The following is a 20,798-nucleotide window of genomic DNA, read 5'->3' on the forward strand; positions in this document are numbered from 1 at the left end:
GGGTATTGAGAACCAAAGATCATTTGTTGCAATGAATTGGCATTCCCAAATGTGGTTTAGGAAATTTGTTATATGGCTTAGGTAAGGTTTCAGAAATTAGGATTAGGTCAATGCAATAGTATAGGCAATCAGATTTAGAAAAGCACAATGTCAATATGTTCCTGCATTTGGTTTATTTTCTAGACTACTTACTGTACCACTGATCTATTTTTGTTATCTTCTTTGATTCTTATATCAACACCCAAGGGCAAGAAGAGGGCATCAGAGGGTTGTGTTGAGGAGGCTGCCACTACCAGTGCTGCAGAGGGTGGAAGTACCACTGCCACCACCAGCGCTGCAGCTGACCACTCTGCTAGCCCCAGTAAGCTCTTGTTAATGTGATTTATTTATCTAACTTTTACCTCTCCCCATTAGAATAACTTTTCCTTCTTTCTCTTATACTGCAACTTTTTTTCAAATCTTTTTTGTTCTATTTAATATTTGTTAATTCTTGTTATCCCTCCCTGCATTATCCTTTTTTTCTATATTTCCTGTTTCTGTAGCTGACTTCCTCCTGTCCGTACTAATTGGTAGCTTTCTTCTGCTTGGTTATTAATCTTTCCCTCTCCCCTTACTTATATACCATGTGGACTGGTACTGTAAGACTAAGACAACAGGTGTGAAGATTGCAGAGTTTGTGCATCCAAGCAGGCTATTCTATGCTTGCCTGTTGAAAAGGCATTCTAGATCTTGCTCATGCTCACATGACAAGAGAGTGGCCATGATTATGGTGACCCCCCCAATGTTATGTTGTAGGTATTATTCAATATCCCAGTAGTTTTCATGACAGTGCAGCATGGCAGGAAAGTAGTTTGAGGTCAGACCCATTTCATTTGCCAAACAAAGCCATATGTCCTTCATTGATCAATTTATTCTACCTCTTCATTGTGGTTCAACTGACTCACAGTCATCATCATATCTCTGCCCCTCCATTGTGGTTGGCTTGACTACTCGCTTTTCTAACATTGTCCACCAACAAAATGCCCAAGGCCCTATTTTAGATAGAAGAGAAGATCCTTCGAATGGAAACTTTAGATATGTATTGCGGTTGTATTTTGTTAAAAAAAAATAAAGAGGGGGAGGTGTATATGACATTTAAAATGTGTAATGATTTAGCTGCACAGACCGTCAGTGCTGGGGCCAGCCCCAGTGCACCAGACAATAAAACAGCAGCTGAAGGAGGAGTCTTTATCGTGTCAGGGAGGGGCGGTGATAGGTGATATTGCTTGGTTATTGACAATTACTGGTATATCCACTGTATTTGTTGAGCAAGGCAGATCCTTCCCATCATCATCCAGGATCGCCATGCCCATGGTATTTCATGACCCATGGGCCATGATCCCACCTAAATGCAGCATGGTTCAATTCAGCACTGCAGTGTTGGCTGTGCATCGTGCTTCTACTTCTATAACACAGCATTTACAAAGCTTTCAATGGATTGAAAACCAAAACAAAAACAAGATATCTTTCCCTTCTCTTCCAGTGCCCAGTCACCTCCTAGTACCGCAGTCCTTTATTGGTTCCTAAGTTCTGTTCTGTCCAATCCTACCAAAAACATTGAAAAAAACATTTTTGGCATGTACCACATGTTATAGGACAAATGGTTGATATGACATCCATAAAGGATGTATGCCGGTTAAATTTTTTCCCTTTTGACATTCAGCAACTTTCAGCTTCAACTACAGTGACTGACTAAGTCGAAGCTTAGCACATCATCAGTGACCACCCCACACTATTCTATATCAGAACCTTTACCATACCTACCTGGACTTTTCCCTGTGCCTTAACCTGCTGCAGCACACTATGGCCCTCATTATGACTTTGGTGGTCTTTTCTCAAGACCGCCAATGCCACGGGCGTCAGGAGACCGCCAGTGCTGGCAGTATTCTGACCACCATATTACAAGTACTGAAGGATTTCCACCACAGTTTGGGTGGAAATCCTACAGTAGTTGTGCTGGCGGTCGGAGGCATAGGTGCGGTTCAACCGCCGGCTCCGTATCACCAATAGGACTCCACCAGCCGTATTATGACCTGTAATACGGCCTGGCAGTGTCCTGATCGCGGGACACTGCCGGCAGTGTAAGTGCCTGTTCCCGTTCCCTGCCGGAAGACCTAGTCACCAGACAAGGTAAGTTGATTGTCCGACAGGGGAGTGGGGTGGGAGGGTGGTGAATGTTGTGTATGCGTGTGTGAGCGGGTGCTGCCTATGTGTGTGAATGTAAGTGTGTATGCGTGTTTGAATGCATGTTTGAATGAGTGTATGTATGCATGTGTGAATGGGTGTTTGAATGCGTGTGTGTATGGGTATGTGAATGAGTGTATGATTGTTGAAGTGAGTGCATGTTGGAATGTTTATGTGAATGTGTGTATTTATGCATTTGAGTGAATGCATGTATGTAAGTGTTGGTAAATGAGTGTATGAAGGGTGTATGTGGGTGTGTGTTTATGCAGGGAGGGGAGTGTTGCTCTTGAAGAGGGGTGCTGTTCTGGACGGGGGATGGCGAACGGGGTGCTGGTATGGAAGGGGGGTATTGAAATTGCCGGGGTATTGGGGGAGTCTTCTGGCGGTGACAGAAAAGCACTGGTAGCCTTTCCAACAGGGTTTTCGTGGCGGTGCTACCGTCACGGAAACCCTGGTGGAAAGCTGACTCATGATTACGCCGGAGGTCTTTAGTGGACCGCCGGGTCGGAGTTGTTGATCTGCGGCCCGGCCGTCCAACCGCCCTGGCGGTACATGTGGGGATGTGGTAGTTCGGCAGAGGCCAAACCACCACACTAATAATGTGGTCGCCTTCACTGCCAGCATGTCAGCGGTGAGACCCCCACCATGGCCCTGGCGGTCTTCAGACAGCCAGGGTCATAATGAGGACCTAAGTCGTTTCCTTCCACATCTACCAAGCAACTGTGTTTGATTGAAATAATTTGTGTTTGAGGGTGATGACAGGAAGTAAAGTGGTATTTAGTGTCTGTGATTTCATTTTTGCAGATGGGATACTCTGTGACGAATGCGTCCATTAAAACCTATATATCCCATTCCTTTCCTTATACTGCAGTGCATCATTTTTCCCACTGTCTACTTACGACAGACAGGATACCTATTAGCCACATTTTATACATGACATGTATGACATATTCATCTGCCTCTTTGGAGTCAAGGTAGACTTGAAAGGCATTTGGAAAAGAGCAAAGCCATTGGAATCAAAGATAATTATTTGTCAATGGCAGCTGTCCCAGCTGCAGAAGGTCCTCCTGTCATTTAGCACAAGAAGAAGTGAACATTTGTACTCCATAGTCGATGATGCCTTACTCATTAATCAGAGTTACTTTTTTCCCCACACAGTCTGAGTATTTGCACAGAGCATTCTTTATAATTTGTCTTTTTATTTTTCCTTTCTTTCTTGATACAGCCACTCCTGCTGGTATACCACCACCACAGGCAGGGAAGGAGATAGTGTCCTGGCTCCCGCGGCAGAGGTTGGAGGCCACCAGAGCCCAGGACCATTGATTGGTGGGTGAGGAGGGTAAGGCACATGCCCCTGATCTGGCCCCAGTTCCACCAGTGAACACTTGTGCCTCCGGGCCATACCACCACAGCCAACCCACTTCAGACTGGCTACTCCATGGCTGAGTGCTGCTCATGCTGGCACACTTGGACCGAAGGATGGCAAGCCTTGAGGCCCAGATGCAACAACTGCAGACCCTCCTTGAGAATGATCTCTTCTAACCTTTTTTTAAATTTTTTTGTTTTGGTGGGAGGGAGTTTTGTTGTGGGTGGAGAGGGTGGGAATTTGGCAGGGCATTCTTTTTTCTGACTTTTTGAAATTATATTTGTTTTGAACATTGGTTAGGGATGGGGAGAGATATTGTTGTGAGAGAGGGGTGGGCCTATTGTGGGAGAAGAGGTTGGGTTTAGTATTTAATGTTTAGTAAAGGGGAACATGTTATAATGTACTTTATGTCTGAAGATTTGTTTTGTGTTTTACTTTAACTTTGCACTGATGCATTTTTGGCCAGCCTGTCTTTTTAGTCCACTTTTCAAAGTGTATGCCAGTTAGTAGTAGTTAGTTACACCTGTGTCCTTCTACCCTTTGTAATGATATTTACCATCAGGAGGGTATGCTGCCATTCCCTATATTTTCCACAGAAACCTAGATAAACATGTCATGTGCAGTAATAGTTAGTTAGTTACTAACTAATCTAGTTCACTTAACCTCATAGTTCTCTTACCTGAATAGATGAAGTGATGGCTGGAGCCTGCTCCCTCTGCCAATCTTTCAGCACCTTACTGGTGGCTTTCCCTAGGTGCCTTCTTTATGGTAGTGGCAGTGCACTAGCAGGGAGGGCATCACAACAAGCGATGGGGATCTGGTGCGAGACGGTCATGGCGGTGACCCAGCAGCTCAGCAATTGGCGGACGCCGGCCCTGGAGGTGCAGTGGACCCCGCTTTTGTGAGAACTAGAAGCAGATTGGAACGGGGGTGCGGCCCCTGCTCCCTCCCCCCATCGGGACCAGCAGAAGGACAGCAGGATATAGGAGTGGGGTGAGTGACTGGTGTTGAATTCTCCTCCCTGTAAATGCATTTGGAACGGATCCGGTGACATTAACCTCAAGAAGGAGGCTTTGAACTTCCCTCCAGTACCTGAGAGTGAGCGCTCTGCATTGACACGCCACGTGCAGCTCCATACCATAAGGAGCAAGGGAACAGGGGAGCTTAACCCGTGCCTAAGCCAACCCCTACTGTAGCCCACCGGCGTGACTCCCCGCAGGAACCTTAGGTGTCTCTGCCGCTGAATATGGGCAAACTCAATAGGAAAAGAAAATTTTCTCGGGGACACTGGGCTGCAGCCCGACCGACTTGAGACAGTTACCACCAGAACTGAACAACCGGCCTCCACGGGAGGGCTGGCTGCAGACCACTCCCTGAAGGACATACTGCAGGCTATCACAGCCTTTAGGGAGGTGCTGGTGTCCAAGATAGACGCACTGACAACCGATCTGGGCCTGTTGCGCGAAGATCAACGACATCTGGTAGACACATTCACAACGATGGAACAAGAAGTGGTGGACATCAAACCACTTCTATCAGCAGCAGAGGACCCACTGACCACCTTAGAACAGCAGGTGAAGGCCCTTGCGGTCCGCGCTGAGGATGCTGAAAATATGTTGTGCTGAAATAATATCCGAATAGTGGGGCTGCCTGAAAAGGTCGTGCACAATGATATGACCTCCTACCTGGAGAACTGGATCCGCACAGCGATGGCACCAGAGCTATCACAGTTCTGTGCATTTGAGAGGGCACACAGAGTACCGAGTAGGCTGCCTCCCCCTGGGGCCCGCTGCAGCCAGTGGTGGCCCGACTACTGCATTACAAAGATCGTGACCACATCCTCGGACAAGACCAGAAACGAGGAGAGATAAAAGTGGAGAACAGCGCGGTCTGCATTTTTCCAGATTTCTCCCATGAAGTGCAAAAACAATGGGCCACATTCCTGGAGATCTGGAAGCAAATAAGGACACTAAACATTCCATATGCTATGCTCTTCACTGCCACGCTGAGGGTGGCGGAGGGTCAGGGATCGCAATTCTTCCGAACTCCGCAAGAGGAACGAGACTGGCTGGATGGTCGATCAGGGGAAGTTGATAGCTGCACCAGAGGAATCGACTCAAGAGCGGGTGACGGTGGTCTACGGGACCCAAGCGCAGTGAAGCAACACTTTCTCTGGAGGAGGCACAGAGGGAAAGAATACATGCTACTGCAGCTGTGGCGTCGCTGAGTCGGGGAGAGTCCAGCCTCCGCTCGGTGGCAATAAGGGGAGATGTGCAGCAATCATACTCAGATGGGGAATCTGGATGCTCGACAGCGCCGAGCATGGAGATACCGATAGAGACACCAGGGATCTCTGAAGACATCATTTGAAACCCCTGTGAGGGACTGGGACACACATTGAGAAGCCTGCCACGGGTGCCTAAGAGCAGACAGGTTATCCAGCTTTAGGATCAGATGAGACTGGACAGGGTGTGACCTGGAGCCAAGGGCCCTGCACCGCCATGGGTTTGGTCACATACACCTCATAAGAACGTTTCTTGATCACAACCAGTTTGGATGGGGGGTTGTTTTTTCACCTGTCCTGGGGTAGGGTAGTTAGGAAATTTGTTGGTTGCTGTTTTAAATGAACCCGGTCGATGTACCTAACAACGAATAGTCCTGAAGAAGAATACTGCATCTATAAGACCTAGCCATGGAAAGGGGATGTGTAATAACAGTCACAAAACAAGCTAACCTAATGGGGGACTCACAAAACTATAAGTTTGTATCCTGGAATATCAGGGGCATGCACAATATGACTACTCGGTACAAGGTATTCTCCTATCTACAAAGAAGAGGGACCAATATAGGGATGCTGCAGAAAACACACCTGACGGAGGCAGAGGGGGTAGCGTTGCAGAAGAGATGGAGAGGCCAGGTGTACTACACAACCTACTCAGCGTAGGTGCAGGGAACTCTTATATGGATCAGGGTGGGACTCCCTTTTCAGAAAACAGGAACACTGATTGACACAAATGATCACTATGTGGTGGTCACGGGCCACCTAGAGGGAAAGGATATAGCACTTATCAGTTTCGATGCACCAAAAACAGAACAGGGTACATTCTTGGAGCACCTCTTGGGAACATTGGACCCTCATCTACCACACGCAGTATTGATCAGGGGGATTATAATTGTGTGGCCAACTCTGAATTAGAAAGATCACACCAGCCACTAAGGGAGCACCGGTAGGCAGAACAGCTAGAATGTTTTGAGGGTGACAATCCGAGTGTCAGCTGATAGACTCTTGGAGGCACCTTTACCCAAACACCAGAGATTATTCCTTCTTTTCCACTATGCATGACTTACATATACGCCTAGATAGTTTTTCTCCACACACCTGAAGTACATAATCAAGTCCAGGAAGTGGAATATTTTGGGAGGACAATTTCTGTCCTTCTCCAACAGGCCTGGGAAAGACCCAAGCCCTGAATACCAACCTGCAGCCTCAAGCAGGAATCCTTAGAAGACCCAGCCTTTCGGGGGCAGGCAGGGGGCATAGCCGCATCAATGGGAATTCAGAAATCGCTACTAGGGGAGGGGAGGTGAGGACAACAGAAGATAAATTACACATGCTAGAAAAACAAAGACCAGAACACCCTGAGCTGCAAAGGGAGGTGAGCGAGGCCAGAGACAAGGCAGCGGAGTACACTGAGAGACTATGCTGCTTTAACTATAAAATTACATGGTAAGAGCCCATGCTAAATGGGACAAAATAACATGCTACTAGCGTAGCTGGCCAACCCCTCAAAGTGAGGGACACCTATTACAGAGATTACCACCCCAATGGGGCACAGATTATTCTGACAGGAAGAGATCAACCACCATTTCCTAGAATACTACAACACTTTTTGCACAAGCATCACACAGGGTGAGGCAGGGGATATATGGGCCTTCCTGGAACCTCTCCCATGCCAGCACCTCACTGAGGACGAAAATTAGAAATTAGAGAAGCCATCAAGGGCCTAGCTTGAGGAAAAACCTCAGGCACAGACGGGCTCCCGATAGAATTTAATGCCACGTACATTAACGATCTGGCCCCTAAACTCGCGCAGTTATATGAGGGTGAGAGAACGGAATTGCTCGACAAGGGAGGCACTGATAGTTCCACTGCTGGAACCAGGTAAACCGCCCAATGGCAGTAGAGCCTATAGGCCCCTATCCATGCTTAATACAGACTTCAAAATCCTCAGCTGTATACTAACGACGAGATTGCTGCCATTCATGACTCGCCTAGTCCATCCAGAGAGACCAAGCAGGATTCATCCAAACCCGAAACACAGCCCAGAATATCCACCAGGTTATCCATCTATTAGATGCTGGCATACCAAACAAAAGAGCTGCAACAGTCTTTGCAGTAGACATAGAGAAGGCATTCGATAGCCTGGAATGGAAATACCTATATGCAGTTCTATAGCATATGGGGTTGGGCGAAGAATTCATTAGATGGACACAGTTGCTATGCACAGATCCCAGAACCCGGGTTAGAACCGGGACTACCATATCTGAGCCATATAGAGTGGAGAGGGGCACAAGGCAGGGGTGCCCCCTCTCGCCCTTGTCATTTGCATTGGCAATGGAGCCATTGGCTGTCCAAGCACAGACTGCTACTTGGTACCAGGGACTACTATACAAGGACAACCCTCACTGAATAGCGCTCTACGCGGATGATCTACTCATGTTCTTAAGGACCAGACCTTGAGGGAGCCCAGGCACTTTAAGAACAATTTGGCAGACTAACAGGGCTACGAGTAAACTGGCAGAAATCCCACATCTACCCACTTTCAGCAGACTATGACCCACCCGGGGAGCTGGGACATGTTTCTTGGGAAACTCAGTGCATGGCCTACCTGGGAGTCAAGGTTTATCACACCAGGACTGACGTTCTAGAGGGTAACATAGGTAGCGCCATTAGGGTGTTGAAAACCAGTCTGGACTTTTGGAAGACACTTCCATTGTCAGTAGTTGGGATGATAGCACTCCTTAAGATGGTAGCACTAGCAAGACTCTTATACTACTTTGCGGTCTTGCCGAACTGGATCCTGCCACATTTTTCAGGGAGCTGGACTCCCTGATAACTGCGTTCATATGGGGGCCGGGAGATGCTGGGTGGTTCTCACAACACTGAAAAGACTGCAAATGGAGGAAGGCCTGGCGGTTCCGGACTACGAATCATACTATCGGCGGCTCAACTACAATGGCTGACCCAGTGGATGGAGGCGCATTGATTCCAAACAGCCGGAGTGACCTCAATGATTCCTTCTCTCCCTAAATTAGTGTGACTGCTCTTTCACTTTGCTGGGACTGATCCATCTGATACCCTGGACGTCCATATCCTTTGTAAATGTTGAAAGAGATGTGTACAAAAGACTGGCACAGGCACACCTTACTCTCCTGACATCCCAATGACTTGGCTAAGATGGATTCCCCACAGAGGCAATTGGGAAGGACTTGCAAATTCGGTGTAAGCTGGGGCCACACAGGATGGGGATTTGTACAGGGATGGGAGCCTGTTGTCCTTTGAGGACTTCAGACAGGTATCTGATCTTCCACAAGGACAATTCCTGCTACATCGAGCAGTCACCAATGCCATCCAAACACATTGGCACCTGGGAAGTGTAGAGCCCGACCCCATGAGGTCAGCAACTATATAATAACCTCAGAAGGTACATACAAGGCCATAACCAGCTTTTAGGGGGCAATTCGTAAGGGAGCATTGCACACCATGGAAGGCCTGCGAATGAAATGCAAAACGGAACTGGAGATCCCATTACCGGAGAAATCCTGAGGGCAGATATTAGAGATGCCACCAAAGGTGTCTCGAAATGCCCGGTTCCAACTAATACACTTTTATGTAATGCACAGGGCATATCTTACCACGAGGGACTTTGCGACCACCTTTGAGTGGGGGATGCACGGGGTCTGCACTGCGGAGAAGCAGCTGCAGACTTCATACACATGATGTGGGCTTGTGCAAACTTAACCGAATACTGAAGTGGAGTGACAACACATGTAGCGGAGGTCATAGACCGTGATATATCTTGCACACCGGGCCACTGCCTCCTTCACTAGTTTCCACATAAGCCCAAGAATAAAGCCACTAGTACACTGCAGGACCTCGCATATGTTCTGGCCAAAAGAGAGATAACAAGAAGCTTCAAAAGACCGTTGGGCCCCCGGCTCCAATGCTGGAAGAGAGAATTAGAGCGATGGGCAAAATACGAAAGCTTAGTATTACAACAATAAGTCAAACAGGGTAGGGGCTCACCGGAGCTAGCACATGCGTGGGAGCAATTGATTACACCCCTAAAAGATGTGACTAGGATATCCGTTACTGAAACCAAAGAACCCAAACCACCAGCCACCAACTAAGAATGAACTCCTCCTAGAATAGTGTAAGAACTAGTCCGTTGGAGAATTCACCCAATACGTCTATTGACATTGGCACCCCTAGCAGCACAGTGGAACAACGCACAAGCTTACACGAATAGCATACTACAGGATATAGGTCGGGATGGGGAGGAGGCACGGAAAGGGGAGAAGGGAGGGGAGGGGACGTCAGGAAACTGTTATTACATACAGCATGATTACTGAACACCGCGCCAAAGCAAAAAACCTAGTTTCAGTATCACCTGAGCAAGCAATGGACCAAGAGCCACTTTAGGGGTAGAGGGATTGAATTACTACCAGACAGCAGTATCACCCAGCCTTGCAAGAAACACATAAGTTGATAGACTGAATACACCTAACAACCTTGGAACAGTATATATAACCCACACAGCCGCCAAAATCAAACAATTGTAGATGAAATACAATGGCTACAGTAGAGATATATGAAAAATTGTTGCAATTTGGCAGTTATGATGATAAATGTATTTGTACTTCAAAAAAATCTGTTTAAAAAAAACCAGTAGCCTGGATTTTCTTCTTTTATGGGGCTACTGACGCAGGTGAATTTGGAGAAGTGGGTGGTGGTAGACTCGATGTGTGTCTTGGGGCAGTCAGTGTATGCCATTTTGTCTATATCTGACTCTGAGTCTTGTTCCTTTTTAAGGTCACCTAGGTGGGTGATTCTGGCACACTGCTGAGAACAGAGCTGTTTTCCATGAAAATGTCACCCTCTTCTTCCACATAACCTCCCACTTGGATTGTACTTGTAATTGATGTTTCCTAGCTCTCCTCACTTTCACAACGTGCACATTCAGCAATTCTTTTAAGGTGATTTTCCCACCAGATTGTGTGATGTTTTTTCATACGGGTTCTTTGACCTCCAGTACCATAATGTGAACCAGGCTTTCCTCAACAAACACTTGTGTGGCAAATGGAGCATATTGCAATGTGTTGCTCCTGTTTGCTAAGGGCAAAAAAGTCCCAAACTGGGGAGGAGTACTTTCTTAGTGGGCCAGTGCCAATGCCTGCAGAAGAATTAGAGGTAGGTGCGTGTGTCACTGATTGCCTCTATGCAGTGCATACTTCCTCTGAGGTAGGGGTTGGTGCAGGTCTCAGCTGGGGCTTTACAAATATAGGAGCTGGCAGTGCTACCTGTGCCACATCCCTTGCAGCAGGTTAAATAGGAGTAGTAGAATCAGATTGCTCTCTGCCACCTTCCACAATGACAGGCTTGTTATCTCCATCCTCCTCGTCATCCCCTTACTTAACTCTAAGGCTTTCAGGGACTTTTCTTTTCCCTTGCTATCCTGGTGTCTCCTGGACTCTGCCAGGGTCCACTCTATGTCCACATCATCATCAGTAGTGGTGCTTGAAAAAGATGTGGAGTACCCCTACCTTTTCTTGCTGGCGATCTGGGAGCCAATGATTCTAAAAGCGGAGGTTCTTGCTCAGCAGGAAGCTCAACCTCCTGTTCTGCTCCAACTCCAGGAAGATCTACAATTGCTGGCTGCTGTCCACTTTGCTACGTTTCTTGAAATGATTGGGTGCTACTTTGTGATAGAGACAAATCCAACTCAACATCCCTGCTCGTCTGTATCACCATGATTGCAGTGGGTGCCTTGCTGACAGACATGGACTTAGGCTTAGGTTTGGGTGGTGCTGTTGATGCTGGAGTGCTTCTTCCAGGTCCCCCCCCAGAGGTCGGTGTGGCAGGCACACGTCTCCCAAAAAAGGTTGTGGGTAGCATGCCAGCGGCAGAAAGATGGTTCGTCTCACTGGCCACTTTCTTGGCAGCACTTTTCCTTGGGATCATCTTAATGCTCTCTGTTGACAGAGGCAGTAAGCTGTACAAGCAGAAGAGAATGGAGGACTGACATAACATATTTTTTGTGCAAAACATCTGTTTCACAGTACTGGGGGTGATGTCTCTTCTTCTCCTGTGCACCTGAAAGCAAACAAACAAGAAATAATGTAGTGAAATGTGGCATTGTTTCAGTTTGAAATATTGAATACAAATGCAATATAATTTAGTGTGGTTGGTTACTTTCAGTAATAATTTTCAACAATTTATCCAACCATTTTGGAGTCAAACACACCACCATGTCATATGATTTAATTTCCAATCAAAATAACACAACATACAGATATAGCTCTTTGCTTAATGTGCATATATTCATAAGGAGACACCTGTTGCAGTCAGGGAGGTGCATGGGTAAATGTAATAATCCTTAAAAAAATGAAGGATAGTGTGAGCCTATGGCAGACAAGGTGGTCCGGGCGAAATGGAATAATCATTAAAAAAATGAATGATGCTGATGTGACTGCAGTGCACCTACTCTATGGCAGGCAAGGTCTCCAGTAGGAAATGGAATTCCACCTAACAGTGAAAGTGAATGCTGTTGTGCAGCTGTGTGCCTAAGGTGGATGGATCAAGGTAAAATGCAAAAAAAAGAATAGAAAAAAACTAAATTAAAATAAAATGTAAAATAAAACAAAAATGTTAATAAAAAATAAAAAAATAAAAACATTAATTAAAAAGGTAAAATAAAATACAAAAAATGTGAAATAAAATAATGACAAATAATTGCTGGTGTTTGTATGGGGGTGTGAAAACCCTATCGTGAGGAGATGCAGATGAAAAATGCAAAAAAAAGCATGTAATATAAAGCACCATATTGATAATATACATGTACTCAAATGATGCTCAAGCATTATACTAAACTGATGATAACACATCTATGCAAGCCAATAGCAAAAACACACTGGCTGGAATGCACAAAATGGCCGCCAGTCACATGGCCAAACAGCAACAGCGAGCAAGAAGCCATGGAGGTCAAAGAACACTTGCAAGCCTATTGCAAAAGCACACTGGCTGGATTCACAAAATGGCCTCTGGCTGCATGATTAGAAAGCAACAGCGAGCAAGGAAACATGGAGAATAAAGAACACATGTAAGCCTATGGCAAAAGCACACTGGCTGAGTGCACAAAATGGTTTCTGACCATATAGCCAAACAGCAATAGTGAGCAGGGTGGCATAGAAAACAAAGAACACATGCAAGCATATAGCAAAAAGCACACTGCCTGGCTGCACAAATACCCACCAACCACGTGGTCAAACAACAACAACACATTCAGCCCCATGGACAGAGACTACACAAAATGGCCCCTGGCCACATGACATGGAGAACAAAGACAAATGGTGGCTTATGGCAAACACACTCACACATTCACTGGCCAGAATAAAAGGAGGCATAGTAATACTGAAGAAAACACCACCATTAAATCAGCAATGCAAAACATGAAAATTAACTGAGATATAAACACTTTACAACCCCACAAATTCTCCTATGACATCAAATATTACCCCACATATATACTTTTTTTCTGAAAAAAAAACATGAATACAAGCAACAGCCAACATTTGTAATGTAATCCAATGCCATTTCTTCCCTAAGTGATGTTTTGAAACACATACCACAGAAGCATTTATTTCATGAACTGGTGACTAGTACTGGGCCTACTGGCTGGATGGCCTGTTGGAAGATGAGACTACATGATAAAATAAATGAATATTGCACATGTAACAAACAGGGAGGAACGATACTGAACTGTGCAACATTTTTCCTTTACAAAAGGTGAACATTTAAATGCAAAAAAATAACAAGGCCCCTACTGAAATGCCAGGCCACTCACCACAATAACATTTAAAAGTCAAAGAAAGTATAAAGAAAAACTGGTGCCTCCCCTATCAAACAAACAACACCCTTATACAATAGTTTTTAAACTTATTCATGTGATATCACAAAAAACTCCTTAATTTCAAAAGTATATATCCAGAAGACAAGGAAAGAGATCCTTCCACCCCATAAAACCATGAGAAAAGTGACCAGAAGATGGACAAAGCACTGGGAGGAGCCTGCTGGACACAGACAGTAAATTGCAGACCCTGGAGCACTTCCTCCCTGTTGGAAAAAAGAGAAAAACGGCTTTTTGCACTAACAATAATGTAAACGGTTCGTTGGAGAATTGGAGAAGAAAATCCAATCGAAAACATATTTTTGAGTGATTTAGCTGCTTCTTGAGTGGAGACTCTACTCGAGGTACACTTGTTAGCAGCACTATAATGGCACAGTCTCGGCCGGAAGCCACGCCAGTGGGCATGAAATCTCACATGCGCTCGCTAGTGGCCTAAGAATATCATGGCACTCGTGAGCAGGCGCCAGAAACAGATGTTACATGAGTGAACAGAAAAAAGAACTCTGTTTTACACCGTATGCCAGAATTTTGGAACTTCACACTACTCCGTGTAGTGCAGAATGCCCGAATTCCAAAAAATTCATTAGCGGAGTGGAGTTTACTGCCTAGGCCTAGTTTTTTTAGCCATGTTATACAGCAATGTGGCTGCTGTGCATAGTAGCTGAAAGTAAAAAAAAAAAAGGTGCAATTACTCGGTCATCACTGACTGCGTCATAGCATGTTTTTCTTCAGCCACACTGCTTTCCAACATGACAAAGAAAATTGACAACCCAAGAGATTGCACATAGGTGAGATCTACTGGCTTTGCCTATGCTTAGGAAAAAAAGCTCTATGATGCTGCCAGCACTGGCCACATCCTAGAGCTTTTATCATGGTGAGAGGGCGGGGTGAGAGTACCTGGCAAGCAACAACAAGCTTCTATATTGGTGAGGGGGGAGGGTGAGAGTACCTGGCAAGGGTGAGAGTACCTGGCAAACAACAACAAGCTGAAGGGTGCTAGGGAGGAAAGGCAAGCAACAGGGACCTGAGGGGGTGGCGAGCTACAGGATGGGTGGGGAAGAGATAGAAGGAAGGGTGGCAAACAACAATTGGGGGGTGCAAAACAAACAATGTGGGGGAAGCAAGCAAGAATGGACAAGCAAGAAAGAACAGGCAACCAAAGATGACAAAGAAGCAAAGACAATGGGGGAAGCCATTTGAAATGGGTGCAAAATGCGAATGGTTTCCGACCGCGTTCGCGGTCACAAACCAATCCTGCATTACACTGCGACTCGCAATTAGGAAGGGAACACCCCTTCCTAATTGCGACTCGCAAACCCGTTTTGCGATTCAGTAACCAGGTTACTGAATCGCAAAACGGGGTTTGTGCATTGGGATTTGCTTTTTGCATGTCGCAAACAGCAAAATTCGCTGTTTGCGACGTGCAAAAACCTTGCTACATGTGGCCCTTAGTTACTTGAAATAACTCTAACTGTAACAGGTGAATTTCTATGGTTTTGTGCGAGTAAATTAAGAACCGCACTATAACATCCCTATCACCTCTGTTTTTGTCAATAAATTTCTATGTTTTTTTTAACATAAAGTAATTTTAACTTCTATACGTTAATGCATCCACCACCAAGCACAGCCTTCAGTGTATGGCAGAGGTTCGCTTCAGAGCCTGGTCTGCAGTCAGGCCCTGCAGCCAAGACCCTATAACCACACAACCAGGTGTCAGTTAAAATGAGAAATGCTCTGACAAATTGAACAAAAAATGTATTTGACAACTGCAAAGAGTGAGATCACCTTTCTGTATGTACACTAAATATTTGCTGTTGAAACGAGTTTCAAGGTGAGAAATGACAACTGACACACTTAGACTGGAATCCTCAAGTTTCTGTGTGAGGGTCTAAGAAATTAACCATTAGGCCACAGTTGACTCCTCACAACTCAGAATCCAGACATCTCTATGACTTTCAATTCAAAGATGGTGATGGAAAAGGACATCAATGTTCAATCACTAGGAGTGTTTAACATTCAAAACATAAGTAGATTTGAACTTTCAACCGACCGAGTGACAGTCAAAAGCTTTAAAAGTAGGCCAGCGGTGACTGTTCTGCTGTGCATCAAAACATAAATATAACATTGCAACCAAGCATCTTGCTAGTGTGGCGCTTTGAAGTCATTGTATTGAGAGACCATTGAATAGACAATCTCTCTCTCTCTCTCTCTTTTATCCCATCATGAGATGGAAGAGAGAGAGAGAGAAAGAAAGTGACTGAACCATGGGGTGAAACTCAAGGCCCCCGTGGTCCAAGCCGGCTCACTGTGTCGTACTGGAACCGGCGTTGCTCCCACATGCACGCAACTGTTTTAAATAGTAGCTTCCTGTGTGTGGGAGCAATGTTTTCATCTCTTTCCTGCATGCATGTTAGTGTGCAGAGAAAGAGCTACAAACTCTGCTTTCAGCAAGCAGGAGCAGTTTCACAGCTCATGCATCCTGAAAGTGGAGTTATGTTTGCTTTTGCTTGGTGGGAGATGTCTGCCAAGCAAAGGCAAACAGCTACCTCCTGAGGGTGGGCACCTTGGGAAGTAGCAGGAGCTGGACCTGGGGAGGGGTGGTCCCCAAGGCCTTGCATGGCTCCACAAGGGAGGCCATGCAGGCCCATCGATCTTTTAAATTTTGCCAGGGCAGGTGGTGGTCCCTGTGGTACAGGGATCGGCACAGCCCCCTGCATATCTTATATATAAAGTACCGGGAAGTGCAACTCCTGGGGTCCAAGGGGATGTGCAGAACCCCCCTTATATTTATTTGATAACTTGTCCCAGGAAGGTGGTGGTCCCTGGGCCATAGGAGGGGTGTGGGTCCCTTTCACTCTTTAATCTATTCACCCCACAAAGATGGTGGTCCCTGGGACAAGTGGTGCGTCGCATGGGACCTCTTCACACTTTAATCTATTTACCTCAGGGAAGTGGACGTCCCTGGGTCATAGAGGCTGCTGATCAGACCCCCCTGCACACTTAAATCTATTTGCCCTGTGGAGGTGGAGATCCCCAGGGCAAGGGGGTGGGGTGCAGCCTCGTCACACACTTAAATCTATTTGCCCCGAGGAGGTGGTGGTCCCAGGGAGCGGTGGTGCCATGGCATTTCTCCCGCACACTTAAATCATCTATTGCCCTGTGGAGATGGTGGTCCCCGGGGCCCAGTGGGGTCTGCAGGACCCCACCCTTTATTTATTTTTTACACTAGTCCCAGGGAGGTGGTGGTATCCAGGGCACTGGGTGGCCTTGCAGCCCCCTACCTATAATATTAATTTCACCCCAGGAAAGTGGTGGTCCCTGGGACTTTAGTAATCCCGATGAGGGGGGCTCCATGTGCCCCTCCTATATTAACCTGCAATAACCTGGCCTACCCTCGGACAAAAGCATTTTTGAATGCCGGATCCGGCCATGTACCTTTCCGTGATTTTAAAAAAATGCTTTTAAGCCTTGGGGGGTCTGAGGGCCACCTCTGGACCAAGGCAAAGGTGCACCCTTTTTGATTTTTAATGTTTTTCTTTATACTTGGCTGAAACCAGTGTCAAAGTGGCTACCAACATTTCTTGTTTTAAATGTTGGCAGCCAATCTGATCTCAGCAGGAGATCTCCCTGAGTCCACCGCCCTAGATATACAAATTCCCTTTTTCTTTAATATCTCAAAAACTACAGAATGGAATTACACCAAAGAATACAAGGGCAACCTGTGGACCGAAAGCTACCTTTTTGGCAAATTTTGTGTAATTCTGTTCAGCGGTTTGGGCTTCAGGTGTGTCTAAAGAGGAAATTACCATGGGAAACACATTTTATAACCCTCCATTTTTCTTGGACCCTGCTTGACAGATCGTCCCAAAACTTTCAAACACAACATGACCCCAGAGTGCACTTTTGTTGGAAAAACTTGTGAAGATTTGTCAAATGGTGCCAAAGATATAGGCAAGTAAATAAACACTTTTCTATGGAAACTAGATCCTAACTATAACTACCTACTGGTGACCGACAGTAGGTAATACATACAGTAGGATATACAAATGTGGCTCCACCTTCTCATGAAAATCCCGGACCCAGATGGCAGCAGTGCACGGTTAGTTATGAGACCCGGTCAATGTCCAAAAAAGTAGATTTCTATTGGCATGGAAAATGTGCACTTGTCAATGCTTGCACCAAAGGCTTATTCACAACAATAACACCATGTTATAACACTCCAACGACTGCAAGTGGCTGAGATAAATTCAAGCATTCCATCCATCACCTTGTTGTTTTGGTAACATTGACCCTATACTATACACTTTGTGAGCAGCCACGTTCATGTTGGCTAAGAACCACAGATGAAAGGATAACCTATCCTGCACACAGTAAGCAATCTGTATACAACTGTTAAGGTAAAACCAGGTTCCCCCAGGTACTCAAGCCCTTTTACATAATTGATGGCCTACTATGGATGGTCAGTACCTATAGCCAACTCCTGACAGTCACTGAACTTACTTTGAGAAATTAAGTGCATATGGGTAGAAAAATGATACAGTTAACACTATTTATTCTATGGAGAGACGTTACTCTATACCACACTGTTTGCAGACAGTGAAACTCACATGAGAAATATACCACAAAGTATTAAGCACAATGTACACTCTAGGCAGAGCTTGTCCAAAGAGCGACTATTCATTTAAAATAACCAAGGTATGAAGGTTCTAAAGGTCATACTACCTGCAGCCTTCATACAGATAGCCTACCTTCTGAAGCAAAACAAACACATGTACATAAGTTAGTACCATGTGCTCACAGTGTTGTATGTTGAGTAGAAATTGTCATGCTGAGATGATTCTTTCCAATAACTCAGCGCTGCTTACAATACTTAGGGGTAGATTTAAGCACCACATTAGCATAATTTTTTCTAATGTGGCCCAACAAAGCCAAAATTGCTGCACCACATGAGCCCCCTATAGACCTCTGATTGCCCGCATTCCTAAATTCATCAATAGGAATCCCATCCTGCAGGAAGCAAAGCCCCTTCTAGACCTACACTGCAATGGCTCCGAATTCCTGATATTTCAAGACTTCACTAGGTACAATCCAAAATACGTCCATAATTGGTGGTCAAGCAAAGGATCCTCAATCTTTCGCATATGCTTCTTTTTCCTGCATGGTGATGATTTACGAGAGGAAAACTCATTCACTGAAGAGAAACGGTTCTGCCCCCTCAACCACTCTCCCTGCCCCACAGGAAAACAATCACTGCACAAAAAATCTGAAACTACTAAGGTGGTGCAGAGGATGCGGACCCGCTTTCACAAAGGATACAATTGATCGGGGACCAGATGGCCCTCCTCGTGATCTGAGATATCTGGACTTCAGTTGTCTGAGTGGGCCCATTCGCCTCAGCTTGGGTCCAATTAATTGGGGCCAGCAGGGCCGCAAGTGGGCTCCTCCTTCCTCTGCCCACTGATGAGGATGAAGGACTATCTTTGAGTCCTGTAATCTGACTGAGGCATCACATCTTTTTAAGGAACTGCCTAGTATGTGATCCTGCATCTAGGAGGGCTCACCATTTTGCATTCAGAAGAGGAATGGGGTTGTGTTTTAGTTATGAGGGTGACAGATGCTTTCAGGGTGAAGTTTGGGATAGGGGTTATTGAGGAGGGTAGAGTTTTTCTTATGTTTGTTTAATATTTATTTGACTGTTTGTGATTATTATTTCTTTGTTCCACTTCACCATACTGCCTTACATTACACTTTCACAGTTCCATAACACTTGTAAGGACCTCCATGCCACCTGGTCATTTAACATTCATCGAATACTGTGTGCCTTTCTCATCTTTTTTTGCCCCTGCTATACTCACTCTTATGGACTTTCGGATACTATCATGAAATGTTAATGGATCATATTAAGTGCTCAGAGTCCTTCGATAAGGTCACCATTTTCTGCGTGCTACTTTGCTGTTCCAAGAAACACACCTATTGGGTTCTTACTGCCCCTTCCTGCTCTGTCAGGGGTATGATAGAGTATTGCATGCTGGTTATATGAGGGGCTCTTGAGGAGTCTCAATCCTTCTTCATTGGTCCTTCTCTATGGTGGTCAATCGGATGGCATCTGACCCTCAAGGTCACTTCCTCATTCTTGAGGGTAGGATAGGAGGCCACGGTTTTAATTTTCTTTGTATATGCATCCCTCTTTTGACTGGCACATCCGTTTTTTGGAGCCTTACAGATCCTGTCTTGGCGCACCCTGATGGGCTTACTATGGTGGGGGGTGACTTTAATGCACTACTAGACCCCACTGTGGATGCTACTGGTGCCTTGTCTACTCATTAATGTACAGGGGCCCATTGACTCTACATCTGGGTGGATGCTCTTCAGTTATACAACGCATGACACTTGTGGAACCCTCACAAACAACAATGCACGCACACCTCAACCTAGTCACCATTCCCACTCTTGAATTGATTTAGTTCTCCTACCAGCCACAGATTGTCTCTGACTATATGAAGTGCAGAATCTCCCCAGAGACATCTCTGATTATTCACCAATACTCCTCTTATTGGGTCCCCAAACCACCACCCGGTGCCCAATGTGGCACTCAAATGCATGTGCTTTCAAGATGAGACGTATACCAAGAAATTGGCGGATGAGCTCCATGCATATTTCCAGACCAATGTAGGGATGGTGGAATCAGCTGAAGTGCTCTGGGTGGCTTGTAAGGCTCCTATTATGGGAAATACCAGCGACATCTTTCGTTGAAAGGAAAAAGATAAGCTCCATTAGATAACCCAGTTGGAGACTTATGCCCTTTGTTTGGAGAAACATATCCCTGAAGGCCCTCAAGTGGAAATACCCCATCAGCTTGATTTATCTCTGTAACAAGCATGTCAACTATGGCGGACATTTGCAGCATGAGTGTATGAAAGGGGAGATAAAAACGGCAAGCTACTGCACTGGCTTGCCTCCCGAACCCATGACTACTCGAGTGATCCCGGGGATAATCAATGCTTCTGGCTCCCCTCAATACT

This window comes from Pleurodeles waltl, chromosome 1_1 (assembly GCF_031143425.1).
Source record: "Pleurodeles waltl isolate 20211129_DDA chromosome 1_1, aPleWal1.hap1.20221129, whole genome shotgun sequence".
Classification (NCBI taxonomy): domain Eukaryota; kingdom Metazoa; phylum Chordata; class Amphibia; order Caudata; family Salamandridae; genus Pleurodeles; species Pleurodeles waltl.